This window comes from Trachurus japonicus, unplaced genomic scaffold, assembly GCF_045865225.1.
Source record: "Trachurus japonicus isolate A0001 unplaced genomic scaffold, Traja_1.0 AP030488.1".
In the NCBI taxonomy this organism is placed as follows: Eukaryota; Metazoa; Chordata; class Actinopteri; order Carangiformes; family Carangidae; genus Trachurus; species Trachurus japonicus.
In genome coordinates, this window is record NW_028220621.1 from 1 (window position 1) to 7,325 (window position 7,325).

A 7,325-nucleotide genomic window follows, 5' to 3' on the forward strand; every position below is an offset into this window, starting at 1 on the left:
ATAGTTACTAGTTACTTTCCCCAAAAAGTAACTGAGTTACTAACTGAGTTACTTCATGATAAAAGTCATTAATTACCAGGAAAGTAACTATTGCATTTTATTATTTTTTATAAAATGCTCAAATATGTCAAATGACTGGGACTTCCCTCCCCCACTCAGTATTCCTCCACACAGACAGGCTCTGTGACACGCTGTATCACTCCGCCTCTTCCACACACCGCTGGTCCAAACAGCTGATGGTGGAGTGATACAGCGCGTCGCGGAGCCTGTCTGTGTGGATGGATACTGAGTGAGTTGGTTAGTTCCAGATAAACAGCTTTTTCCGACCAGTTGATTGACTGAGAAAAATGTGTATATAACGTCCTACACTTAAACCGGTGTATTATCTTCTGATGGGACTTCTTGAGTCAAGTAACAGCGCAACGGTGCTTTTTTATTGTCATAACGGCGTTGTAACGGGGTAATCAGTCACTTCTTTGATTACTCGTTATTGAAATAGTAGCCCCGTTAGTAACACCGTTATTTTAAACACCATTGTTCTCATCACTGCTGGTGACATATTGGGTGATTTTATGATTACTTGCCACTTCTTACATATGGCTCCTTTTAATATTAGACGCTTCTGTTTGTTGTGCACGAGCTTGCACACCCATGCATCCCTGCACGCAACCAGCGTGATTGGATGCCTATGGGTCTGTGCAGCTGATGACACACAGTTTCTGACATTATATTTTAATGTGATGAAACCTCCTCTTCTTTTTTTTGTTGTTGCACAAAAAAGTGAGAATCCAACAGCTGAGTGGTTAGTTAGGATGCTCACCGTGTGTCTGAGCAGCGAGTCTCCAGTTGTTTGCTGCATGTTGCCCCCCCCCACCCCCCCACCGCTCTCTGTCCCTGCATTTAGTTGAGTCCGAAGCACACGAGCCATCAGTCATGATGTCCCCCTCATCGCCCCCCCACTGTGTAAACTGACCAGCTCATGCTGTGGTGTCATCATAAAAAAACCTACCTGCACCACAAACAGGACAGTAATGATTGTTGTATTTAGAACAGTTTTGTTTACCTCAGTCACAAGTAGGGTGGCAAAGGGGTGGAAAATTTCCGGTAAATTTCCAGAAACTTTTCATGGGAAGTTAAGCTGGGGAATTTTGGAAATATTCCAAATGGAAACTTTCCATGGGAATTATGGGAATTTATGGGAATTATTGGGAATTTATGGGAATTAACTGGAAATTGGGGGTAATTTAAACAAACTGTATCATGTAAATAGTTTTAATTCTTGTATGAACAATCAATTCTTTTACTGAACAACAAAAACATGAATGTTGAGTAAAATATTTCTCCCCCCCCCCCCCCCCAGTGTGCTGTGTGCATGTGATGGAGGAATATCATAGTCAAGTGTACTTGCATTAAATCTGGTTGTTTTAGCCAAGATTATGCTACAATATATTTCCCCCAACTATATTTAAGTTCCCCGTTAAGGGCCAACCTTCAATTTAGTAAATTTCGGATTTATTCCCGTTTATTCCCATATATTCCCCTTAATTCCCATATATTCCTGTTAATTCCCATGGAAAGTTTCCAACTTTGAAAATTCCCGGAATTTTGCAACCCTAGGTGTGATCATAAATTTTTTTTTAAAAAACTACCTCCACCACAAACAGGTCAGTAATGATGTGTAGTTTGTTGTATTTAGAACAGTTTTGTTTAGTCACAAGTGTGTAAGTGTGCAGCCCCACTGTTGTAAACCGCTCTGTGTGTATCAGTTGTTGTCATCACATCCTTTGCCTCCTGTCCCCCCCCCTCCCTTCTGTCCCCCATCTCCACCTCCATCCCTCCTCCTCCTCCTCCTCCTCCTCCACCTCCTCCGCCCCGCCCCCTCCTCCTCTTCAGGCCGACGTCAGGACAGTGGTGAAAACAAGATGACGCTCCCCAAGGTGTTTGGCCCTGGTAAAGACGCCTCCCCCCGCCTTAGTTCTCTCACTCACTGACTCACAGTCTCCCACACTGCACCGCTTTGACCAGTTTACTGACTGGACCTTCACTCCACTCACCCTTCTGTCTGTGTTGCATAACTCACTCTCAGTTCCCTTCATTGTTTCCTCAGCTTCATAACTTGTTCTCCAGCTCCCTCTGTGTCCAACAGACAGTGTGTAGCTGCCAGGGTGACACTTGCACTAAAGAACATTGTCTAACCCTATTGAACACAATGATTGGCAGTTGTAGCGTTATATTTGATAAATCTAATGAATCATTTCTATTTCAATATGTAGATATCCACAGCTCTGTAACATGACTAACATCTGTAACAGAGTAGTGAATGAGATGAGTGATTTATTTTACCTAGACAACACAAGATAACAATTATTTTTTAAAAAGCCACACCAACATTTATTCCTTAAAGGGATACTTCACCCAAAATCGATAATTCACCAATTTTCTACTCACCGTCATGCCAAGGAAGGGTTTGGAGAACTTTCAGAGTCATCAAAACACTTTTGGAGTTCCAGGGGGGGTCCGGCAACAGATTTTCATATAATGGTGGCGGATAGAGTTCACTTTAGAATCATCCAAAACACACACTATGAAACATCCAAATACCTCCATACTGCTCATCTGTACTGACCCAAGTGTCCTGAAGCCGCAACATGTAAAAGTTGTTCAGAAAAAAATAATTTGATCTCTGTTTTTAGCCTTGTTGTAGTAGTAGCTCAGACACACAGTGTATTGTGTTTATTAATTTTGGGTGAAGTATCCCTTTAATGTCAAAATCTACTTTGAGATCCCATTATGCAACAGCTTCAGCTATTGCTGAGCCATTGATCCCTCACACAGCGTCAGTTATTACGGGTTTTCTTGCACTTTTGAGACTGATCATTAATTCTATGCTTTACTAGTTTATTAAATGAAATTCTAGCAGGTGAAATGAGTAACTGATACTACGACTCAACTTGGTATTTTTGCGTTTCCATTAGGTAAAGTGCCTGGAATCTGGTACCTGGTACTATATTTTTAATACCTGCTCAGCCGAAGTTACAAAACGGGCAAAGTGGTACTAAAATGTGAGGTGTAAACACTGCAGACCACTGATTGGTCAGAGAGCCATCACCAGTGGGTCAACCTCCGTCGTCATCCCGGGGAGAAAGCGATCTGATGAAGTTACCTGTTAGCTCTTACCGCTGGCTGATAGAATTCCTTCTGACAGATAAATGTTGGTCTTCTACAACTGTGGCAGCCACATTAGTTTGTTTGAATATAAAGTGAAGTTTTAGGTGTGAACTGGACAGAACAGAGCAGCGCAGATATCACCACATTTACATAAATAAATGTTGAACACATTAATCTATTTTCAATTTTATTATATTTTATTAAGCGCTGTCACTATGACGACTGGCTACACTAAAGGTGGTACTATCCTGTAATGGAAATGCTCTCTAGAATAGTACCTGGTACCAGTGCTGAGTTGAGTCGAGCTGGTGCTGCGTAGTGTGGTTGTTTTGACTGATTGTTTTTATTTAGTCTTTTTCATTTTTTCCTCTACAAGCAGTCGGCCAGGACCACTCAGACCTTGTAGCTGACCTTCTTAAGGAACTGTCCAATCACAACGAGCGCTCCGAGGAGCGGAAAGGCGCCCTGGTGGAGCTGCTGAAGATCACGCGGGAGGACAGCCTGGCCGTGTGGGACGAGCACTTTAAAACCATCCTGCTCCTCCTGCTGGAGACGCTGGGTGATAAAGATGTACGTTACCTCACCACTCTGCATGTGGCTCTTGACTGTGTGTGTTTTTATGGAAGTCATGGTACATCATTCAGTCGAGGGGTATCTCTGCTGTTAAAGGGATATTTCAGCATTTTGGCAAATTCACCTATTACCATAATCCCTGTAGTCTTAGGTACGGAAGCCCTAAAGGGTCAAGTCCGTATAAATTTTTTTATTATCGTTTTCTCGTGATAACGACTTATTATTTCGTTATCTCGAGATAACAAAGTCTGTTTTCTCGTGATAACGAATTAATTTATTTCGTTATCTCGAGATAACAAAGACCGTTTTCTCGTGATAATGAAATAATCATAGAATGTGTGGTTGACATGGTTGCCTAGCAACATGTTTCCCCGGTGCAATCGCTTCTGCTTACGGGGAAGTAGCAGCTGGTTCGCCGCTGTATGTTCGTAGCAGGGGGCTACTACGTATTAACTGACTCGCCGCTCTGTGTGTGTGTCGCGGTGATAATTTAACCGTGAAAAGTAGGCTACAACACACACGACATAACGGTGCTTGGCCGCCGCCGCCGCCGCCGCCGCCGCTGCTCTAGTGGCGGCCGGGCACCGGGGTCTGTGAAGCGGATTCATGAAGCCTGGTTGTCCCGACATGACTCACTCACAACACTGCGGCTGTAACGTTATGTTGTGTGTGTTGTAGCCTACTTTTCAGATACAACACACACAACATAACGTTACAGCCGCAGTGTTGTGAGTGAATCATGTCGGGACCAGAGCGATTGCTGGTCTGGACAACCAGGCTTCATGAACCCGCTCCACAGACCCCGGTGCCCGGCCGTAGGTGGCTCACACACCCGGGGAAGGACATCCTGGCAGTGAGAGTGTGTGAGCCCTGAGCTTCGCCTTCCCCGCCGTAGCAGCAGCGGCGACGGGGGCGGCCGGGCTCACACACCCAGGGAAGGCCATACTGGCAGCATAGTTAAGAGGAGAAACTTTCTGCTTCTAGTTTAGGAGCAGCGCAGCGGCTCGCGGCTGCAGCTCTTAACAACAACAACAAGAAGCAGAAAGTTTCTCCTCTTAACTGCCAGGATGTCCTTCCCCGGGTGTGTGAGCCACCTACGGCCGGGCACCTGGGTCTGTGGAGCGGGTTCATGAAGCCTGGTTGTCCAGACCAGCAATCGCTCTGGTCCCGACATGATTCACTCACAACACTGCGGCTGTAACGTTATGTTGTGTGTGTTGTTGCCGAAAAGTAGGCTACAACACACACAACATAACGTTACAGCCGCAGTGTTGTGAGTGAATCATGTCGGGACTCGGGACAACCAGGCTTCATGAATCCGCTTCACAGACCCCGGTGCCCGGCCGCCACTAGAGCAGCGGCGGCGGCGGCGGCCAAGCACCGGGGTCTGTGGAGCGGGTTCATGAAGCCTGGTTGTCCCGACATGATTCACTCACAACACTGCGGCTGTAACGTTATGTCGTGTGTGTTGTAGCCTACTTTTCACGGTTAAATTATCACCGCGACACACACACAGAGCGGCGAGTCAGTTAATACGTAGTAGCCCCCTGCTACGAACATACAGCGGCGAACCAGCTGCTACTTCCCCGTAAGCAGAAGCGATTGCACCGGGGAAACATGTTGCTAGGCAACCATGTCAACCACATATTCTATGATTATTTCATTATCACGAGAAAACGGTCTTTGTTATCTCGTGATAACGAAATAAATTAATTCGTTATCACGAGAAAACAGACTTTGTTATCTCGAGATAACGAAATAATAAGTCGTTATCACGAGAAAACGATAATAAAAAAATGTATACGGACTTGGCCCTTTAGGGCTTCCGTACTTAGGAGTAGGTTCATTACCTTTAACTGTCAGTGCAAGCTGTTTTTAGATCGGCGGGGCAGAGATGCGAGCTGCTCAGCTAACGCAACAGAGGTTCATGGTATTTCTATGTTTCCCTCATAACTACTAAAACAACAACAATAACAACTAAATACACAATCCAACAACTCCAAAGCACTTTCGTGGACAAGTTGTGACCTGCACATTCACCACGCTGTGAGATAAAAACATAATTGCGTAACATTATGACACATGAAGCAAATACTAAGAACTACTTTCGTGTGTGGAAAGACGTCGTCTCCGAGATGTAGAATTTGTGTTATAGAAGAGAAACACATGTCAGGACCAATGACTAGTATCATCAGAACAGACCTGTCCTGTGATGGTCAGCCTCCTTGCATATTTAAGATGAAAATCACAGGGCATGTCTCAGTCATGTCAAGTCAGCAGTGTAAAGCTCCAGCATGATATGTAAATCATGATAGGCTATGATGATGTCAAGATTTTTCATTTTATATCATACAAAACACCAAAGATGCATATAAATGAAAATGATGTGCACAAGTAAAATAAAAATATAAACAACCAAATTATTAGGCAAAAAGGTGAATTTAATTTCAATCAAGGCCTATTCTAATGTCCGGCCCGCAAGGTGTCTGTTGAGAAAAATTCTGTCCCTTCGACCAATTTATTTGCCTACCCCTGTCATAGGGATTATGGCAATAGGCGAATTTGCCAAAATGTTGAAATATCCCTTTAATGTGTTCATCTTCCCTGTGCCTCTGCCCCCCCCAGCACACCATCAGAGCTCTGGCCCTGCGCGTGCTGAAGGAGATCCTGAGGAACCAGCCGGCCCGCTTCAAAAACTACGCTGAGCTCACCATCATGAAGACGCTGGAGGCTCACAAAGACTCTCACAAGGAGGTACGCTGCACCCACGTCTGCCTGAACCCTTCTTCCTGGTTGGGTATAGTGGAACAAGTTGAAAACACAAGTTCGACATATTATGGATGGGATCTTAGCAAACTTTTTTTTTTTGCATGTATGAGCAGCAGTTGTGTCGACTTGTAGCCTAAAACCATCTGTTTTGGTCTTTGCCAGCTCCTGGTGTACTGTCTCTAGTCTCTCAGCTGCTAGTTAGTGCTTGATCAAAACAATGAGGCTCAATGGCTGTTGATGTTGAGAGATACAGAGCTCCTAATCTCTGTGGATTCATCACCAGCAACATCTTTCATGGAGGACAGACTCAGTTACAGTAATACATAAAAACATTTGTTCAGGGTGTCAAAATAGGGGGTGTGTTATCAATTCAAAGTGATTCTATTTATTTTTTCACTCAACTATGAGTTGATAAAAAGCTTCATGTTGAGAGGATGAAGGCAGAACAAACTAAACTTTAATATTTTGTAATCCCTATTTTGCAGGGGAAACACTTCAGACAGACAGAATCATTCATACACAAAAGATGTTTAGATAATTCACTTATAGTGACCAAGTGCTGCTCACAGTGTTCACTGTGGCTCTTTTCTTTATGGAAAAACTTGAAAGGGATAGTTTAACATTTTGGCAAATTGGCTCATTGCCATAATCCCTATAGTTATTTTTAGAACGGCGGAGCAGAGCCGTGAGCTGCTCAGAGCTACGCTATGGAGGCTAATGGGATTTCTTGGTTTCCCTCATCAAACTCATCAAATACACAATCCAACAACTCCAAAACGCTCTGGTGGACAAGTTGTGACCTGCACATTCACCAC

General features: G+C 44.2%; 1 pseudogene across 1 annotated transcript; it reads left to right on the forward strand.

Moving 5' to 3' along the window:
- Positions 1-1,863: 1,863 nt before the first annotated feature.
- Positions 1,864-6,538, forward strand: LOC146960345 (CLIP-associating protein 1 pseudogene; annotated as a pseudogene). Its single transcript, XR_015035477.1, has 3 exons — positions 1,864-1,950; positions 3,548-3,738; positions 6,367-6,538. The product of XR_015035477.1 is annotated as a CLIP-associating protein 1 pseudogene (transcript).
- The last annotated feature ends 787 nt before the right edge of the window (positions 6,539-7,325 follow it).